This window comes from Melozone crissalis, unplaced genomic scaffold (assembly GCF_028551555.1).
Source record: "Melozone crissalis strain CALT ecotype California unplaced genomic scaffold, PUWL_Pcris_2 ptg000016l_1, whole genome shotgun sequence".
NCBI classification, from domain to species: domain Eukaryota; kingdom Metazoa; phylum Chordata; class Aves; order Passeriformes; family Passerellidae; genus Melozone; species Melozone crissalis.
In genome coordinates, this window is record NW_026535794.1 from 37103160 (window position 1) to 37125029 (window position 21870).

The window sequence follows — 21870 nt, forward strand, 5'->3', positions numbered from 1 at the left end:
GTATGCTTAGTTTAATGCAAACAACATAAAGCAAAACCAAATAACTTCAAAATGCTAAACATACTTGTTCTGATTTAGAAAAAAAAAACAAAAACACAAAAAAACCAAAACCAAACACACGCATACAAAGAGAGAAATTAACAAACATATATTTAAGTATTTGATGTATATATTTTCTTAAAGCAGCTATGTTTCAAGATTTCCTGCTAAGTGGATACAATGGAAACAAACTGAGATGGAGAGCAGCAGCTGGAAACTCACTAGAATACAGTATTTTTAGGGCAAAATTTGGTTAATATTTATGATAGTAATTTATACTCATGAAAACACATGAAGGAAATGCCGTTAACAGGTGTATAAAAAGTTAGTTCTTGTGTTAAATACAAAAATATCTGAGGAAAGATGTCTTCTCTGTAATTTGCTTCTGGCAGGTTATACTACAAACTCCTTCCTGTATTAGATTTTTCCCTCACAAATCTTGATAAAATGAGAAGTTTTGGAATATTCTGCTCATGAAAGATGCAGTACATTCTCTCAATTCATTTTTCCTTTATGGATATACAGATGGAAAACCTCTCTGCACCACATCTTCAAATGTGCCACTTCCAAAGTGGATGGGGCCAGGTGAAGAAATGCTCCAAATTATTACAGTTGTAGAAAAAGAACATCCAAATCAACTTACCCCCATATTTTTCAAACACCTTCAAATACAAGAATCGCTCAATATGCTGCTCGGAATGAACTACACAGAAACACATCTCACATCTAAGTTCATGCTTAAAACTCTTTTAAATACTTTTGTATAAAAGGAAAAAGAAAACATATTCAGATCTTCATTTACTTAATACCAAGTGGTCATTGCTATGGGCATATCAAAAGAGTTATTGTCATTTTTGCTTGATTTAGTTCCGTAAAATTTTTTCCATGACCAAAAGAAGTACTGTGCTCAGTCCATACTGAACTTTTTAATAAAAAGCAGTAAAGCAATCTACTTCATTGTCAAATGATTGAAAGAAATTTAATTAATGCCTTTGGAGGGAACGCCTATATAAGTATCACAATCACAAGAATGTGCATATATGCATATATGAATACATATGCCCAGCCGCAGTCTACCCTGTTGCTTTAATGTCATAACACTATAGTCCATGAGCGACTGAAGGCAAAAATGAACTCCTATAATTTAAAATATCGTGCTGACACAATTTTAAGGTCAAATTACATTGTGTAGTTTATTAGAAGATTAAATGCTTGCTTCATCACAGGACACTACAGCCCTAGAAAAGGCAGGCAGTATAGAAATGCTTACAGACAAACAAATTAAAAATAGTAAGTTATAAACAGGGGAAAATAAGTTTATGCCACACCAACAAAACCAAAAAGAAAAAAAAAAACCAAACCCAAAAAGCAAAAAACACAAAGATGCATGAAAAGCAGTATGCTATGTTAGATGTTTATCTATACATAAGAGACAGGTGTCACAAAAACAAAACAAAAAAATCACGAAGCTAAAGAGAAACTTTAACTCACCAGTTTCCATCTGTTATATCTGAATTCATGCATAATTGATTATCCATGACTGGTAAGTTCTTTTTTTTCACTAGCCTAACACAGTTTTCTAAACATTATGTGTTAAATCACCACCAAAGTAAAGGGTGTTTGAGAAACCGTAAGGGCAGAATAAAAATTTTTAATGAAAAATAACATGTCAGTTAATAATAGAGCTGACCTATGTTTAAGAGAGAAATTTTAATCATGTGCATATTAAATATTAATAACCTATTCTGTTATTGTTATAATAAGGTTAAGTAAGCTTCTCCATGCTTAAGGAAAGAGAAAAAGTAGGAATATGTAACAGTGAAAAAAAGCGCTGAGAAGCAGAGACATAAGGAAAATGTGTCAACAATAAACAAGAGGAAATGAGAAAGAAGGAAAAGATGAAGGTGGAAACTAATCTCTATGTGTCATTATGACTGCCAGAGTACTGGCAAAGCAGCAGCATCCTTTTATTTCAATTTTAATCATTTCTGAATTTTAATACCCTGCTCCTTTTGTAATTCTCCTGGCATTCCCTATATGCATCCATCCCAGCCAAAACACCAGTGTAAATTAAATGGCACACAACCACACCACTGATGTAGTTCTCCCAGTAGAACCAATTGAGTGACCAAAAAGCAGAGAAGGTATGACTACTTTGTATCCCTACAGACTACTGGCCAATTAAGTGACTTAATGTTCTTCAATTCCTTTAATTTTGAAAAGAAGGGCAGTGGTTAGGTAACCCAGCAATATAGAGCCATTAAAAAAAAATAAAGCAAGCCAGTAGTAATACAATAATCAGTGACCATCAGGGCCTGGAAAAATGAGTTTGCTCTCACTGGCACTAAGGAGCATCACATGATTATTTAATTACAGCTCTAATTTTTGTCTCGTGGATGGCAACATATCAACAATTAATAGGGCAAATAGAGGAGACTGCATTTTTAAAGAGACAGAACCTATAAGAAATAGTGCTTGGTAATGCAATTTATCAGACAGTATAATGCTTCTTACGGCATATCTGTCATCCTGTCAAACATATAAAGAAATTCTACTGGTTCAATTCTCCTGCATGGTATCCATAAAATTCTTCTGGAATGCTTAGAAAACAATAACTACACCTATGAGTATCCTAATTGTCATTTTAAACGGCAATGCAGAAGTCGGTTACTTGTGGGGCTTGCAGCCCAAATAAAGTAGTGGAATCACAAGTTTCAAATGCAAACATGCCATAAAATTGTCTTGAAAAGATTATAACGAAAGTCATCAGGAATGGCAAAAATTATTATGGTATTCAGTGAGTCAAGTGAAGAAAAAAAGAAAAAGAAAGTCAATAAAATACAGTCAATGGGACAGAGATTGATTTTGACCGATTGACTTTACTGTGAGATTTTCTTACAAAGCATACCAAAACTAGGGGCTCAAAACCCATATCATACTGTTCCTGCACAGGACTGCTAGGTAAGAAATGAGAAACAAGACCTAAAAGAAGATGTATGATAGACATTATCGACTGAAAAGCTCTGCTTTAAAACAGGTGGATGCTGTTTCTTTTCCCTCGTGCCTCATCCTGCAATGACAGCAGTGCGGAACCTGGGAACTGTGGGAAGTTCACTATGTCAAGGAGCACTTTCCACAGTTAGGGGAATCTGGAAACTTATCAAAAAACCCCCTAATTTTATGCACCTTTTTGCAAATGTACTCACTTTTTCACAGCAATGGGTGGACCAAGCTATGAACCCCATAAATTCATATTATCCAGTGTATGTTTCAGACAATAGTCAATATACGATGTAGCAAAAGCAAGCTCCAAATTTCCTCTCAGCAATAAACTGTACCTGTGAAAAACCTACCATACTATGCTTAGAAGTTTTTTTAATCCTACTTTACAATATAAAAATTAGACATGCTTTTTCATTTGATATTCTAAAATCTACCCTTTGAACAAGCAAAGAACTCTGAGTTTGGGCCTTTGCACCGAAAAAAACCACTGCTAAACAGCAGTTCACGTATTATTGCAAAAGTGTGACTAGAGAAGCAGTACTATTACAATAAATGCTCCATTCCTCCCCAAAATTGTGTCAAATTAAGTTGTTTTCATTGAAGTCATGAACATTCTGGATTGGAGATCTTAATCTATAATCTTGAAAAGAAAGCTGGCAAGCAAGAGCTTGTATGTAAAAGTAAATATAATTCTTTTTATGCACTGGTTACTATACAGATAACATGTCTCACGAAGACTGTAATTAAATGTCTAGTGCAGAAGTAACACTAAAAAGCATACAGTATTATTACATTACAATGAATCCTTAGAAGCTAAAACTGTCATTTTTAAGTTTTAAGATGCCTTTAATTATTCTTGAGACTTCTTACATTTATCAAGAAAGCCCACCTATGATGAATAGCGCTAATGATTTAAAATCTTTCTAATACTGCTCTCCACAAAAATATTAATTTAATCTTTGATTATAAGCATTTTAAAACTCAATCTGGAATTCCTCCCAGCTTCATTTTTTGCCTTTGGTCCTTCTGAGACCCTGCGTGCACGCACGCTCTCTCACTGTCTTTCCCCTCCTCTCTTTTCTGTCTTTTATTTAATGTAAAAGAAGTAGGAATATAGGGTGTGTATGATGTTAGAACTTTCCTCCTTTTCATTGAAAATGTTTTTAATTACCTGGCTATTATGACCAGACACATATTCTAAGTTCAGTTACTGAAAAGGAAATACCTTTCTCATACCTTTGCATGTGGGTTTGAGTTCAGAGCAGCAATTCTTGGCACTTCTGCTAAAAATGTTTTCCACTCTAGGACTAATTTACAAATATAAAGAATTACTTAATCCTTCACTGTTCTATCAAACACATTTACTACTAATTTTATAGCTGGGTAAATAAATCAGGAGCATATTAAGGCTGCATTTATAAAAGGATAGTGTGCTGCAGCTTCCTTTTCCTTCACATGAAGTTATGTGCTGAGCATTTTCAAAATCAGTATTACAGCATCGAAGATGACAAAAATGGCATGGACAGTTATTAACCCAAAATTACACTTTTTTTTTCAGAGCTAAAACCAGAACCAGGATTCAAGACACCAGAAAAGATGATGAGACAGTCCTCCAAGCACAGGTGGTCTGAGTGTATCACCACTTCGTCTAGCAAGCAGCAAGTGCAACGACCCACAAATGATTGCTGCTGGCCAAATAAATCCTGTCAGAGCAGGATCCAGGGAAGGCAAGATGCACTTGAGGTTTAAAGCACCTCCCTCATCTCCTCAGGTCATATCATGTCATAATGCGCCACGGGAAAGAGATAGAGCAGATAGTCCCTGGAAGTTATGTAAGGCCAGCGCAGCTGACAGACGTGGCCCATCCTGATGTTCTGCACCCAGGTGCAGCTGGGGTGACCGAGGCCCATGTGCAAGCCAGCAGGCTCCTCTGCCTCTCTCACCCGCAGCTCACAGCAGCAAAGCACGAAGTAGCGAGAGCTGACTTCTGTCAGCATACAGCTGTGCAGAGGTGTCACCAGCAGTGCTGTACAGCAGCTCAGAGACAGCAGCTAGCCTGCACTCCGGTGGAAACAAGTCTTACACTCCCAGTCCCAGCAAATGCACAGTGTTTCACAGGGGAATCAAACTCCAAAGAGATTGCTGTGCGTTGGTGTTCTAAATAAATAGCTGAAAGGTGGACCTTGCCACAAATACCGAGTGTTAGTGTGTCCCTCAGCCCATCTGAACACCTAACACTGATCCTCTACAGGAACGATGAAAACCAAGCTCTGCAGTGACACACCAGTGTGCATGGGAGCAAAGTCAGGCTCAGCAAGTTTAAAAGGAAATATTTAGAATTCAGACAGTGCCTGAGGTATGTTACTACACTCTACTACTGTAGTCTACTATTACTATGCCATTCCTAGTACACAGCACCAGATAAAACAGATTAGGAGTAGGTTACAACCAGTACGGGGCACAAGAACCAGATCAGAACATATGTACAAGATCAGTGCTGGCAAGTCTCCTTAAAATTAATCTCTACTAAGACAAAGGTACTGAGAGCAATGCTGTGCAGAAACCATGAGAAAGCTGACATTTGCAAAGCAATAGAATGGATACCCATTATGTAATGAAGTGTTGGTGATAACTGTGGTAAACTTAGATGCCACAGGATGGCAAATATTCAAAACCACTAGCATTTTTGAAGGGAACATCATAGTATATCCTCTTGGAAGTAACAGTTACAAGTTGTGGTCAGGGCTGTTGAGAGTTCATGATACCACAGCCAAGGGAACTGACCAACAAGCCAACTTAGTGTTAAGCATAATACTTTGAGAATCTGAGGGAGGAATTAACCTCTCAGGTAAAAGTTATTAATGGAGTCCTTCAACAGAGAATTTAGAGAAGCTTTTTACAAACTGTGAGTTATTCTGACTGCAGTTATCTTCAGTTCAAATGCCAGCTACTTGGACTCATCACTCCAAGATGAAAAGTAACATCAACAGGGCTTTCTGAGACTGACTTTACAAAGTTACAAATCTCCGTATAGCAGGCAGTAAGAACTGTAAGTTACTCTTTAACCGTCAAACTGTTTTACTTCTTTCTTTTTTTCCTTTTTTTTTCTTTTTTTTTTTTTTTTAGAATCAGTAGCAACTTTGTGACAACTAAAGTTTAAAAAATGCACTTGATTGCATAGTGACAGATTTGCAGAACATTTTTCATCACACACACATATGTGCTTTCAGTTATTAATAAAATGCTTCTGCCCTTAATCTGCCATTGCCTGAATATACAATTACAGTGTCTTGGATAGACAAATACTGTTAAGGAATTCTGTTTTCCCTGTTTGAGATGCAATTCAATTACACCAAGTAAAACTGAATACTATGTCTTTAAAACTGGTTTCGCCTTGCCACAGAAAGGAATACTGAATCACTTTTCTATTAAGTTCCTCTTAGAGTGGAATGATAACTAAACTTTCTTCTCTTCCTCACCCCCACCTTCCATTTTTTGCTTGTTTTAAACAAGGAAGAGCCAGCTGCCCTGGGTAACACCACAGGTAGATATTAAAATGGAGACAGCCATTATTTAGTGGTGACAGGAATATAAATACAGGCACTAACCTATAAACTGGTGTTTACTTCAGGAAAGTAAGTCATATTTTTTCCTCTGATTGCCGTGCTGTCAGTTTAATGCAGCGTAAATAAACAGTAGGTGCATGATAGCTTTAAGTAGAAAGTGTTCATTCCACAAGAGCAGCAGGTTACTGAAGCCTGATGCCTATAACGGCAAAAACAGAACTTCCATTTTACCTGGCTAAGAGACTTGTGGCTTTTCTATTAAATTAATTTGTCAGAATTCTACGAAAAATATTATGCACTCAAAGAACTTTACAAAAAACATTCATTTTTGCAGCCCTCAAGTTGAACCATTTAAAAAAACAAAAGCCAATCACTCCTCTGTAATTTCATCATCCCATCGCTCTAAATGAAAGCTTTACATAATCAACCTAATATAACAGAAAATAAAATGATATATAGAATTGCCTATACTTTGAGTTATTTTGTTCTTATAAATATATTCCCTGACTGAAAGTAAAAAAATTCCCCTTTGGAAAAAGCAATGATGTCTGAGAAGATTGTATATACACTCTACATCTATTAACATAAATTATAAGAAAGTAAAATGTTCCAGATGTGTTTAAACTGTTGTAGAAGGAAAGTTTGTGGCTTCACTGGATATATATTAAATATATCTAGAGAGAGCAATGGCAGTTATATACAAGAAGGCAATAAAATGTTTCACTAGAGCCTATGTTAAAATACCATAGTTCCTAGAAATATGACTAAAACATTTCAGAAGTCATATTTCCTCCAGTTTTAATTCAGAAATCTACTTTAATGTATTTTTCTATATATTATGAGCTATTTTATTAATAAAGTAATCTTCTTAATTTTTTTTCAAATACAGCTGGAAACCTAAGGAATTACTTCAAATTCCTCTGACAATACTTAGACTAAAAAAAAATAGGTGACATTAAAAAGGTACCAGTACTTTGAAAAATCAAGTAGTTGATACATTTAAAAGGTTTGGTGGGGTTTTTTGTTGGTCTTTTCTTTTAAGAAGAACACCAGACTTCAACTGATTACCATCTAAATGGCAGTTGCACACATGTAAAGCCCTCTCTATCCCAAACCTGTAACGTGGGAGAAGCATTTTCTGTAGAGAAACCTCTCTGAAGAGGTTTTAGTGCTGCTGGGGTGGATGTGCCCACGTCCCCAGCCGGGCTGAGCGTGGTGGTTGGTGCCTGTGGGATGCTGGCAGGGCTGCAGCAGGGCTGGCGCTGCCTTGGGAAGCACGGCCACAGAGGGCAGGTGCGCTGACCCGCTGGGCCTGCGCTGCAAACCAAAGGGGTGCCCTGCTCCTGTGCGAGCTGGGGCTGGCGTGGCAGCCTCTCTCTGCTCTGACACTGCCAAAGCACCGTGTCCCATCAGTGACTTACAGATCGACTCTGCTTCACACTGCTTTCTCGGGAGCTCAGCAGCAGGTTAGGATTCACACGAGTCGCTAAAATAGCATGAGAGGGGAAACTGCGAGAGTTACTTTGCTATTTAAAGTATCAAGAACAAAGAATATAAAAAGGAAATGGCCAGTTTTTCAAAATTCATGCACAAAAAAGCATTTCATTTAAATATTTTTTGTTCCAGTAAACTATTTTGCATACAAAGGACTTATTTATTACATATTTGAACTTGTGGGAAAAAGGGAAGGAATGCACTGATTCCTGAAATAACTCTACAGCCTTTTTGGAGGCTTTGCTCTTCTGTGCTCTTTTCTACTCTGAACAGTTTTATTACAGGGACAGAGGAATTCCTTGGAGTCAGTTGTTTCTTTTCCACTAGCTGTTCTGAAGAGTGGGCATACATAGCATACTAGCCAAGGATTTTAATTTCTCTTCTATTGCCTTGTTTGTGCACTATCTGTTCCGACGCATGCTTATATGTGAACACATTGTATTTTCTGCCTGCTCATTTTTTTACCTACTCTATGTTATTTCACATTTCCTCACAAAACTATTGCTTCAACTCGAAAAGCAAGGTAATACCAATAACAATCTCAAATAGAAAGTGAATTAGAAAATGAGTGCGTGTAGGTATAAACATATTTAAGAGCTTATAGGAGTACAGGACTGGAAAGAGCATTCTCAAATTCTACAAATCGTGCTGAAGAGTAATTAGAAGATAGAAATTGCAGAGAACATGCTATATTCATGTCTATACACTCTACGCTTACAGTTTCAAGTTGCTTTTGAATAGTGCGCCTGATTTGACACATTTCTATCTGGTGATTGTGTTAAATGCTTGAACAGATAGTGAAATATCCAAGCATTCCTTGTGCTAACTACAGCTGAAATTTTACACTTATTGTAACCTTTCCTAACAATGTGAGAAAAACAGAGTAAATATATTAAATTTGTTTCACAACAGATGCTTAGGTTGTTAATATTTAAGATGCCTATTCATGCTATTCCTGTCTGCACATTTGTCAAAAATGTAAGCTTGAATGCTAATGTTTGCCAGCAGACTACAGCAGACAAATATATGAATGCACTGTACCAAAATAATATAAAGTAGAAATAAGGGGCCGCTGCTAACTCCCACCCAAGTAGCACGGACCAGAATAAAAGGGCACCTCCAGATCACACGCCCTGGAGTCTCTGCATCTGAATTTGTGAATTATTTTCGCAGAAGCGCTGCGCTCATTTGCACGGACTAAAACCAGCGAAGAGCTTTCCTCAGTTTAAACTTATTTCAGCTTAGGAGCTGGTGCAAAGTGTTTCAGAAAACTTAGAGTGTAGCGAAGTTTTTCCCGCAGTCAGAAAAAGCTGGAGACTGGCAGAGGGAAACTCCGGGTCGGGCAGGTGCCTGTCAGGAGCGCTCCCCCCGGCAGCCGGCGGACACGGCGACAAAGGGGCGAGGGTTTAGCAAAACCTCGGGTGGCGGGTTCGGAGACGGAGCGGAAAAAGCAAAAGTAAATCCTGGAGCACAGAGACGAGCCCCTGGCACTGCTCCCCGTGACAGCGGCAGCGCCGGGTCGCGCCGCGGGCGGGCGGGGGGGCCGCGCCACCCAGCGCCACGGGCGCGCCCCCGGCTGGGGCAGCCGCCGCCGCTCGGCCGCCCGCGCAAGCCCCGCGCCCCCCATCCCCCTGCCCGCGACCCCCGGCCCCGCCGCTTCGCCCCGCGCCGTCGGGGGCGCCGCCGCCCCGCGCCCGCCGCTGCCGGGAGGCGCGCGGGGCTGGGTAAGAACTTTGCCAAACTTTGGGGTTTTTTCCCTCTGCCCCCACCCCCACCTCTCCCCGCTCCCCCCGTGCCGGCGGCGGGCGAGGCGGCGGCGGGCGAGGGAGCGGAGCGGAGCGGAGCGGGGCCGGCGACCGGCAGCGGCGCGGCGGCAGGTGTGAGCCCGTGCCGGCCGGGAGGCTCCGGCAGCGGCAGCGCCGAGCGCAGCCACCCGCCCCGCGCCTCCCTCCCGCCCGCCCTCCCGGGCCGGAACGGCCGGGTAAATCGCCGCGGCGGGTGCCCCCGGCACGGCTCTGTCCCCCCCCGTCCCCCACGTCCCCGAGGAGAGACGCCGAAGGAGCGGGACCGACTCACTCATGGGAGCGCGGCGGGCGAGGCCGGCGACACCTCCGGCTTCCGAGGCGCCGGCGAAGTTAATTGCACTGAAGTTCAAGTTGTCTTTTCACCCATCAGGAGTGGGCGTTTAAAGGAAGGAGAGCGAGGAGGAGGAGGGGGAGGGGGGAGAGTCTCTCTCTCTCGCTCGCTCTCGCACACACACACACACACACACACACAGACACAGACACACACAGAGGCACACGCATGCACGCACGCACACACACACACGCACACGCACCCGCCCGCTCGGCTCCGCTCCCGAGCTGCCTCAGCAAGGAGGAGCCCGGACGGAAAACACCAGGGCAGCAAGGTACCGGCGCGGGGCAGCCCTGCCTCTGCCTGCGTGTGTCTGTGCGGGTGTGCCTGCGTGTGTGTGTGTATTTGTGTGTGTGTGTGTGTGTGAGTGTGTGTGTGTGTGTGCCCGCGCTCCCCCGCCCGCTGCCTCCTCGCACGGCCCCTCCAGGCGGGGAGGTGCGCGCTGCCCCCGGGGAGGGGGCGGCGGTGCCGTCGGGGCAGCGCGGCTGCTGAGGCCGGTCCGACCGGGGCCGGGGTCTCCGAGCCCTGCGCCGCCCGCTCCGCTCCGCGCCCGCTGCCTCCTGCCTGCGCGGCGGCGGTGGGAGGGGGGGAGAAGCGAGCGGCGGCTGGAGCGCAGCGGTGGCGTGTGTCTGTGTGTCTGTGTGTGTATGTGCGCGGCGGCTCCTTCCCTCCGGCGGCTCCCGGCCCCGCGGGGCGGTGGGGCTGACTTGGTGGAAGTGCCGGGGCACTGGTGGTGTGCGTGTGTCCATGCCTGCCGTGCCACCCTTCCCCCCAGAACTCGGGTCGAAACCCTCCACCGTCCCCGCATTGCCTTCCCCGGCACCGCGCCCCCGCCCCCCTCTTCCCCCTTCTCTCCATCCTTCCCCCGCTCCTTTATTTCCACAGCTGTCCCCGCGCCCTCTGGCCGCCCCGCGCCGCTGCTCCCGGAGCGCCGGCGGCAGCCCCTTTCGGGCAGGCAGCGCTCCGCGGCCACCCGCGATTGGGGGTGGCCGAGGGAGAGCAGCTCCGCTACCGCGCTGGGTCTCCACGGGCTAGGCATGCCCGGGCGCGGACAGCATCCCCCCGAGGCCTCTGGCTGCCGGCAGCTCCGCTGCCCCGTCGGGCCCGGATCGCTGTGGTCCTCCTGCCCGGTGTTTCACCTGGCACCACGTGCTCCTCCGTAACGCTGTTTGAGAATTGCCTTTATTCATGAAACTTCTCCTAGGGGAAGTACTTTTCTCTCTTTTTTCTGTTTTTAAGACCTTCTTTCCACTCTTCGCTGATGCAGGATTTGGAAGTGGAGTTCCTGGAGAATGACCCTGGCAATGAACGCAGGTTTCCCTGAAAGCTGAGGTTGCTTCTTATTCCCTAGGAAACTGACGAAAGAGGGGACCCCGGATGTCAGCCCGATCTCCGTTTTTTATTTGTCTCGACTTTGAGGCAGATTTTCTCTTTCAGCTTTGGGAGCTGACAGGTACAATTCCCGTAGGCACCTTTGCATGAAACAAGACCAAGGCCAAGAAGTTGATTTGCCATTGCTTTTCCTAGTTAGCCAGCAGTATGTCCTTCTATTAATTGCTATTAGTAAGTTAACCTTGTAGCTCAGTTATTGAATAATCATTAATCCATGGAGGATACACAAGCCCAAAGGTTAATAATAGGAATAGCAATTAATAATATTGACCTTGCCAGTGGGGAGAGTATTTTTGTCACAGTTATTAAAAGGCACTACTATTTATACTAGGTACAGTGGTGCAAATTTGGACTCAATATGTTGAATACCAAATTACTTCAACAACACCAGAAATTAATTCACTCCTTTATCTCCATGTTATCAGTCCTCTGACTTTTTCTCAGTTTACAACGTATCATCCCCTACTCTCTCATTTTAAATAGAAATGCTAGGTCTTTAATCAATTCTGACATTTCCACTAGAAAATAACATTGAGCTCACTTACACAGATAAAAATTTATTTGCCTGCAGCTGATTTGTTGTAGTGCTTTGGACCTATTCATTTCTCAGAGAGGACTTAGCTTTTTATGGTCTTTTGATACCATGGGGTAATAAATAGGAGATTAGTACAAAGGGAACATTCTCTCTTTTATAGGTCCAACTCTCCACTCCCTAGAGTTGCCTCCTTGCAGAGCTACTCTGACTGACTGACTGACTGACTAACCTACATCCTTCTATTGTCAAAGACCCATCTCCTTTATTTGTATCACATTTCTGACTGGCTGGTCAGTAAGCCCTAATAATAATCATGTTTCATGTCTCAGAAATCTAATAATCAAGTTACTCATTGCTACAAATTGCAGCTAAGCTATTTGGGTTAGTCACGTTATCCCCACTTTAAAGGCAGGGAAACTGAAACAGGAAAATTAACACATTTGCCTGAGGCTACACATGGATTTGAGATCAGATCCAGAACTGGAACTGAGTTTAAATCAAGCTCCCTCTTAAAGATCCTCAAATGTACTATGGAAAATCCTTCCTTAAAATTGAAATGTAACATAAACCTTATTTTCCATCAACTTTGTATATTAGTCAAAATATACACCCTTTTTTAAGGTCACATTTTGTTTTTAAAAGATAAGGTTTATTCAGGTTATAAAAAAACAAACTGTGGTAATACTTTTCAACTATATCAGGCAGTTTACTTTGGAAACAAATATTTAGTACCAGAGTGTGAGCAGTAATGGGAATAGAATTGCTTGTTGTTAGGCTACTGTAAACAATATTAGCTGAATGTTATGGTATTGTTGCAAACCAACAAACTATGATGGGAAGTCCAGGGTTAGTATAGATAAGGCTCTCTTGCTTACCGAGTGTGCACTGGTTTTCACCATAATGCTCCTTCAGTGCTTTCAGTATCCAAATACCTAGTATGAGTCTAATCACTGAAAAACGTATGGGACAACCATATACTGTGTTTGAGAGTTATGATTTATATCATTAAGCAGTGAGTTTTACCAAGTTGTGTCATTCATGTCACTGGAGCAGGACATATATTGCCTGTCCTTTAGCTGTGGCATGTCATCAAAGCTATTTGGTATGACTGAGCACAGATGGCATGCCTAAAAACCAGGTATACAATGTAACTTTCCTATTACTGACACGTAGATATTTCCTCTTCCTCAATTTCCCCCCCCAGATGTTTGCTTGCCCAGCCTTCTACAGGAACTATAGAAAGTCCTGTTCATCCTGCTCATCCCCGATGCCTGGAATTGTGGAGTTGAAACCCTATACAGAATAAGCGTTCACATTCTTTTTTAATTATTTTTTTTATTTATGCTGACAGCTCCTTTCTGAGCTTTTTTAGAGTCCTGATTTGAGGGAAGTGGGTGCAGATCTCATTCAAATAGTCATTCTCCAATACCATTAGCATTACCTGCCAAAAATGAAAGTGGCATATGAATCACAATAAGCCACTCATGAATTTGTGGATTTAGAACCTGCCAAGGAACAACAGATACACACACGATTTCAAAGACCCATCAGTTTTCAGTACTTCCAGCAGTGCATAAAAGGACATTTATCCAAAGACCATCTTATTGATGGCACATTCTATAAGGCCTACAGACATAACTGATTCCAGGGAAAGATAATAATAACCAAAAATATTTCTGTTCCAGTCTTTCTTTTACAAGTGAGGTAGTGAAAGTGATGAATCTGCTAATCATAACCATGTCAAAGGCCTTTCCTGAGCTGCCCCTTATTGAAGTGCTACTGTGACATAATGATGTGTTGCTTTTCTGTGAGAAGAGCTTTAGAATCCACTGGGAAATATCACAGTTGCTTTCCAGTTCCTTTCAGACATGTAAATACCTTTATGTTTAGACATGAGTACAGAGGGGTGGAAAGTGAAGTTCAGCGAGGAGTAGAGTGGGGTTAAAAGCATCCACATGGATCCAGGAACCAAATACATACATATGTGGACTTTTTTCTGTATCTGATATTACCTGGGGCTTGAAATGAAAATGTTCATTATCAAGAAGAAATGCTTAAGGAACATGTGCCTACTTGAGAGTTATGTTGACCCATGGTTAACAGAGAAGGCCATCTTCTGCCTGAAATTGCAGATGAGCAACAGAACTCTCAGTAGTGCTCAGATACTTGTGTCGTTCCCAAGTTGTATGTACATTATCGAGTGTGGTTTATTTCCAGCATGGAGTGTGTGGATAATGCTATATCAGTGAAAACCACCACATGCCACCTATCATTCTTTATAATTGCTTGCTTTCATCATGGTTTGCTTAAGCTGAGCACATCAGAAACTGAAAATAACATTTGGGTATTTTTTCCTTCTTAACATACAAAAACTCCAGCCTACGTTTTGAAAACTATTTATATGCTATTTTTTGTGAAACCTTGCAAAGAAACCTGCATATTGGCATGGAGTATACATGGATGTCTCAGCAGCTTGATGAAATGTTAAGACTTGGTTTGAACTGTGTTCCAACCAGTTATAAATGTTATCTGTTGTAGATGAAAATGGTAATCAACAGATAGAACCATGCTGAAGTAGCCTTCTGTGCATATCTTAAATGCAAGTGGCCATTACCAGCTGTACCACAACCTTTTCTCATGTTTCATCTTGCAAGTGGCTCAGTGGAAGATAGTCAGATGTCTTTTTCTGAATATGTCTTTAGTGCATTTCTGCAGTCTGTTGGTTATTCTACTCTGTGTTGGTTAGACACCAATCTCTTGAGCTCAGGCCTATATCACCTTGCTACTTGAGTGTTTGTTCTGAAAATTTCTTTACTGAAGTGGGCATCATGTCAATAATAGCATATTCATCAGTCTATCTCCAGACTGGCTTAAGTTCTCTCCAATCATACAGTGAAGGCCCATGTTTCCAGGCCCGTATGCTACACTGTACCTCAGTCCATTCGGCCTCTCTCCAACATGGTACTGCTCCAACTGCTTTTTCCTCCACATCTCTGTTACAGGAGATCTTTGGATTGCCTGAAAAAGTAAAGTGCATCCTGTATATTTCCTTGTAAAACTTTGCTTTTTGGAAAAGAAGATCAACTTTTTGCAGGTGCATCAGTGATGTCAGACTCACTTCTGTTTTGCCTGGCTGCCGTCTCCCTCTTCCACCAGTCTAAAAGTACCATTTTTTAAAGGATTGAAGGAGATAATATTAACATGTGTGTAACCACTTATCCTGCACATTGTCTGTTCTTTTCTCCTTCCACTTGGTGTCTGGTTTGTCTTGGCTGCTTTTAAAAATTCTGTTGCCTCTATTGAGAGACTGCCAGATTAAACCAGTGAAGAGAAACCAGGTGACTGTCTACTTTTATGAATATAGGTTGTGTATAATAAATTCCGGTTTTACATCTATGCAAATTAAATCATCATATGATTCTGACTACATGCATTTTTTATCAAATATGGCATATATTTCACAAATTATATTTAACTTGTAGTCATGTTGCAATTTTGAATACCTAACTAGGAGTTACAAGGTGTGCCACTAGATCTTAGTAAATAGGTTTACAACCCCAGAAGAAACAGGAGATCTTTAGCTTTTTTGCTTGTATTCTTGTTAAATCTAGTGAAAAAGCTTTTCCTGCTATAGCTGATAATATAAATGCCTCACTACTATGCTGTTTAGAGACAAAAGTACACTTAGTTTCTAGAAATGTAGAGATTTTGTAAGGGCCTAAACAGAATGTGCCCAGAATAAGGAAGTTTCAGAGAAACATGCTTTTGGTCTGGAGTTAGTGAGGCCTTTTATTAATGTTTCTTGTCACAGAGTAGAAGACATCAGTCACAATGTCAAAATAAACATTTTACTTCTGCAAAATTATATTTTCACTTCAGGAAAACAGGATTTAGCATAATTCTTCCTGTGGACAGACAGGGCAGTTTTAGTGTCAAGCTCTAAGCCTTGCAATATGATTCCCAACCATAGGTGCACCAGACTTTGAATAATCAGTCTGTCAGATGAGCTATGACAGGCATTATGCTGTAAAGGTAGCCCCTCAATGCTTTTAATGTTAATAATTTTCAGTAACTGCTGCTGCTTTTTCCTAAATAAAAAGATATTTTGTTGACCACAAAGATGTCTCTGTCAATACTTGTTTTTCAGTCAATAAAAGGATCTGGATGGGTTGAAATGTGGGAATCGGGTGGAATTCAAACATATGAACAAACAGCTGTGATTCACAAAACCTCTTCTAAGAAATTGCCTAAACCTCAAAGCACTGGGTTTGCCTTAGAGTTAGTTTCTTTTCCACCTGGGACTCCTAAGTGGCCATTCAGGACTGTTCGTGCCCACCCAAGTCCTCCAGACCTGCAATATTCTTCTGCTCAAATGTCTTGGTCAGCTTGGCCTCCTGGCTACTCGTGGAGTATGCCCAACCTTCCTCACATGACTGCATTCTTGACAAAATGTGGTAATAATGGGACTTAATCCCAGGACTATTTTTATTTTTACTCTGATTTTTGTTTTAGTTTTTAATTTTTTTTAGGGGGATGTTGTATGTTATTCACAACAATTTAACATAGTGAAGACAAAAATAATCCCAAGAAAACTTAGTGTGTGCCCCAGCCCTGGGAATAAACTAAACATAAGATTATGATCTAAGGAATCTTGAATTCGTTTGTGCTCAAGGGCACTGTTTCAGCACAAGGGTCGAGACTGCCTCTTTTAAAATAACCATCAGCCTGGTGGTCAGAGTCCTCCCTGGGGTGAGAGGAGTTGTAAATTGGGGCCTTTCAGGCCAGCAGAGATGAATCCCATGATTGCATTAGTGCTCTAATCACAGAGTTGTTATATAGAGGGAGATGGGAAGCCAGCTTCTCCTCCAGCTATGTTTTAATAAAACATAAGTTTTGAAGGAAAGATCACAGGGACTTATTTTCATAAAAAGAACGAGGGTGTAGATACTGAGTGGATGGAGGCATCTCTCAGACAGCCCTGGGTAGAGCCCTGTCTTTAGAGGTAACCCTCAGGTAGAGCCTTTGCTTTAAAGAAGGAGGCAGGATTGTAGACTTGGGACAAACCTCATTTTTCCCCTGGTTAACTCCAGTTGTCTTGTGTTGAGGTCAAGACACGCTGTGCTGGCTGTTTTCCAGCCCACCCAGGTGTCTCTCCTGGTACGCCGCAGCAAAGTCGTGCTTTCAAAACATGGTTTTGGATACCTGATAGGGAGCCATGGGACAAAAATTCAGTGTTGGAGCACCAGGATGCTTTATAGGATTAGGCCATAAATTATATAAATCAGTATCTAATTATTAATAACAGTTTATTTCATAATAACAGCAATACTTGGTATCTGTTGGGAACTGCTCTCTCGGTACAGTTTCTGGTCCATTTTTATTTTGCATCACAAAGGACGGCACAGGAAACTGTTGGATTGCATATTACTTATAATGAAAATTCTCTCTGTAAGTGTTTCCCATTAGAAACTCTAATGGCTAACATGGCTAGACACTTATATTTGTTTTGAGTCCTGTGGGATACAAGGTTAAAATTATCTTTTTATGGAATTTATCTAAATTTAAATGGAAACATCCACTAAAATTTTGGCCTTCTCTAGGAAAAGTGTGATAATAGTTAAAGATGCCTATTTCTTCTTTTAAAATACTTTTATTTTGCCTATTTGAAAACTTCCAAAATCAAGGGACAATATATTCCTCCAAAAAAAAGGCAACTACTTGACAGCAGTCCATTGCATGGATTTCCTCTGCCGTGGCATAGCTGACTGCTTTTGCCACATATAGGATGTATGGGCACAGTTCAGACAGTCTGCCCCATCTGTGTTTTCTTCCCCAAACCTGCTTGATACAACTGAAGAGTAGGTTACAAAGCTGTCCTGGAACCCTTCAACTTGTGATCTACATCCTACAATATGGAATATTCTAAATATCTTGGGCTTTCCCTAGCTAACAAGCTGGTTATTCTGGCTATGCATGAAGATACAGATTTGAGTCTTAATTAACATCTGCAGTTTAATCAAACCATTTATGATCCTGAGAAATTTGAACTGTAGACTTTCTGGTTTTTCTGATGACAGACAAATACCATGAACTAAAATAGTAGTTTAATATATAAAGCATTTGTACCAGCTCTATGGCCGTGGTAACTTTTGTGGAAGCGTGAGAAGTCTGAGGATCATATTTTTCAATGTCTGATGAAGAATTCAAAGATAATAGATATGAGATCAGATACACTGGGAACTTGACAAAAGTTTTTGGTGTTTAAATTGAAATAGCATTCTATGACACTTTACAGGGGCTAACTCTCCTGTGGTGACAGTCCTGTAAATCTTTAGCTAGGCCCAGTTTTATTATAAAAGAAGTTGGCTGGCCCAAAAGAGAAAATATGGAATAAATTGCCATGAAAGTGGATTGGCCTGTTTAGTCTGGTGACCCAGTGAAACAGTGGAGGACTTTATAATCTGCAGTGCAGACAGGTCTTCATTGTTGAAGGAAGCAGGAAGTGCTAAGAGGGCTGTAATTGCATATTCTTTAATAAGAAATATAATTGTTGCTTTCGCCAAACAGATCTCAGACAGATTTTAATAGTGCGCACACATTCAGAAGCCTCTGGAACACACCTTTTTACCCTAATTTGTTCATATACATTGATATATTCTAATGTATTTACACCCTCTAAAAATGTAGTCCATGTAGAGCATTTCTGAATTGCAGGGTTCCTTACTCTTTTTCTTTTCCTTTTTAGATTGACTGCAATGATTCAGTAAGACAAAAGAAGATCCCATAGATGTGTTTCTTTTAATACTTTTAAGTTTCTGTTCTAGAATAAAGGCTTATGTTTGCCATTATTACAGTGGTCTGTCTTCACTGCACTGTCAGGGCCTTGCCATCTTTCATTGTGCAACATGTTTAAAAAAAAACACATACCGCTCAGTACTGTATTTTTTTTTTTCCAAAAACTTCAAATTAGGAAACCACATTTGTGATGTAGTGTGATTTTCTTTGTTCAATCTGAGGGGTAAAATTTTGTGTTACACCAGTATCAACATAAGTCTTGGTCGATAGGAGGGAAAGCAGTGTTATGCAAAGCCTATCATAACCACTGAATGTGAAATCAGCAAAAGGAGGCAGGATCTTCTAACACTGCTTCAGGTGGCTGAAATTCAGTTTTTCTTATTTCACATTCTATGATCTTGTGTCATTGCAAAACAAATAGTTTTCTTAACTGGCATTAGGTGTATAGGTTCCTGTGAACCATGGTAACCGAGGCTTGAGATTTATGAACGATTGTTTAGTTTTCATCAAACTCCCTCAATCTGTAGATCTAAGCAAAAATCACACCATATGTTGCAAATGAGTTCAGTAGTGACTGTCTTTCAGCAGCTGTGCTAAATTTGTATTGTTCTGCAGTGTTATGGACAGCTTTTTTCAAAACAATTGAGATCACACATATATACTTAATTATTTTTGTTACTGTTGAGTGTCACATTTTAAAAGGCTTGAAATCTTTTTTCTGTGAGAGGTGAAGCTAGGAAAAATTTGCTTTTTGTCCCAGGATACTCATGCTTTCAGTTTATTTGTAGAAAATATAAATCATAGATAGATAGATAGATAGATAGATGGATAGATAGATAGATAGACACATACATACATACATACATAGATGCTCCATGATGACCAAATTCTAGAATAATCAGTTGAAAGGTTTAAATATAAAAGGTTGCAAGCTCTGCACCATAAATTTAATGTATTTTTTTGCTTTACTAAAAAAACAAAACAAAACAAAACAATAACAAAAAAACTCAAACAAAAGAAAAAAAGTGCTGCATTCTCTTGTAGATTGGACATTGGCTTTAGACTATAAATGCTTGACTGATAGTAACTTGTGTGAGTTCATAAATTCCTTTTATATTGTCTGCTAATCAATCACACCCTGTTAAAGACTTCCATTGCTCAGGTGGCCTACGTGTGAAGTATCCCACTTTAGTCCCAGGCGAATATTCAATAGCATTTATCAGATCAAGGAAAGGGTAGGACAGTAGACACAATATCTGCTGATGATATTCAAACAACTGAGGTTTAGGAAGAGATTTTATTAGAAAGAACATCTACAGAAAGAAGAAAAGCACCACTACAGTTGGTCACAGTTCATATTTGTCCCTTTTAAAACTGCATGTCAAGGTAAGTTGCATCTGTGCAAGCAGGAAAATGAATCGTGGTTTGCTACTGCTTGGCAATATTCATGCAGTGAGTCAAGTCAACAATACTGAGGTTGAGCAGAACACAAACCAAGGAGGCCGCCCATGCAAATGATACATCCTGGTTGCTTCCTCATGAACTCTTCCATGAAATCTTGCTGCACCCATCTTGATTGCATATGCTAATCCCGGATTCTTAATTGACTCATAACAGATTTATCTGGATTTCCAACTTCCTCTTCTCTTTTGAATGTTAATTAAAATAAAAAGATTACATTTAAGATATTCATTACAGTAGCAGAGTTTTCTGCTAGAGGTGTTCAGAGCCAAATTTTGGTTTTGTTTAGATGGGACTATTTAAAATCAATGAGCTTAAGTCTGTTTTGCACTAGGGACCTTTTGATACCCACATAGTAAAAAATGGCCTTAGCAGCAATTGAAGAATTTATAAAGGTCAGAGTATATTTTCTACATTTTACCTCATGCAGTAAAATTGAGAAAAAGCCCCCAGTTTTTAATATAAAATATATGTAACAGTCCAAAGTCAGTTTGTTTGGATGAAAACAAGATCAGAACTTCTCATGTAGACTTGTAGATTTTCCCTGCCTTCCCTTAAATCACTCACTATCACTATTAGACCTGCAGAAGTAGGAAAAAGATATTCTCTGTGTGGAATATGGAGACTTCAAGTCATGTTTCTAGCCTAAACAGAAAATTTTCCTTTGGTATTTTCTAAGCCAGATGCAGAGCTTGTTTATTTTTAGTCAATATTTAGGAACACTTTAAATAGTAGGTTTTTTTTTTTTTTGGTCATATGGATAAAATAAGACCTAATTAAAGCAGAAGTAGAAGGAAAATTCTCATTTTCCTTTTTTCTTTAAAAAAAAAAGCAAACCTTGTTCCTACTGTGGGGTTGTACAGGGATTTTTCCCCCACATTTTTGTTGTTGTTATTATTTTTGTTTCTCCTTAGTAAGGTATTTTGTAGTTATATTCTTGCTTGGCAACCCACCATATTGTTGGCAATTTGGGGTTTTTTATATTCAGTAGATTAAATCATACTATCCTATTTGGGATCTTCCCACCATTACAGCTTTTGCCACCCATAACCTTGTTTTATGATCAAAGGGGAAATAAAGGGAAAGCAGTAATGTTAATAGGCTTTCCCATGCAGTCTCTCTGGGAATGGTCTTTTTATAAGTGTCTTGAACTTGACCTCTTCAGAAGGCCCAAAGGTCCAACACACATTTTTAAAGTTGCATTTAAATTTTAATATTTTTATTCTGTGAAGCCATTTAAAACCTGGCCCTCAAAACACAAAGCATAAATCTTTCAGGACAGTCATCCAGTAAAATTGATGTGTGCGGAAGAGAAATTCCGGAAAACCCCTACAGCTCTATTGCTTTGCTTTTCATGTTGTTTTATAGATACGTTCCCTACAACACTACCAAATAATCAAACAAAATCCAATGAATAATATTGTGATTTCATCACTCTGGCATTTGAAC

The 21870-nt window shown here is 40.4% G+C and overlaps 1 protein-coding gene across 2 annotated transcripts in view; it reads right to left on the bottom strand.

The window, feature by feature from the left end:
• The window catches only part of SATB1 (SATB homeobox 1), a 92213-nt gene extending 81524 nt beyond the window's left edge, over positions 1-10689 (bottom strand). The window contains exon 1 of one of the 2 annotated variants that reach the window (XM_054274032.1): positions 10179-10689. The gene's annotated coding sequence lies outside the window, so the exon portion shown is untranslated. The remainder of the gene's footprint in view (positions 1-10178) is intronic. The other variant, XM_054274036.1, reaches the window with a different exon arrangement.
• Between the last annotated feature and the right edge of the window lie 11181 nt (positions 10690-21870).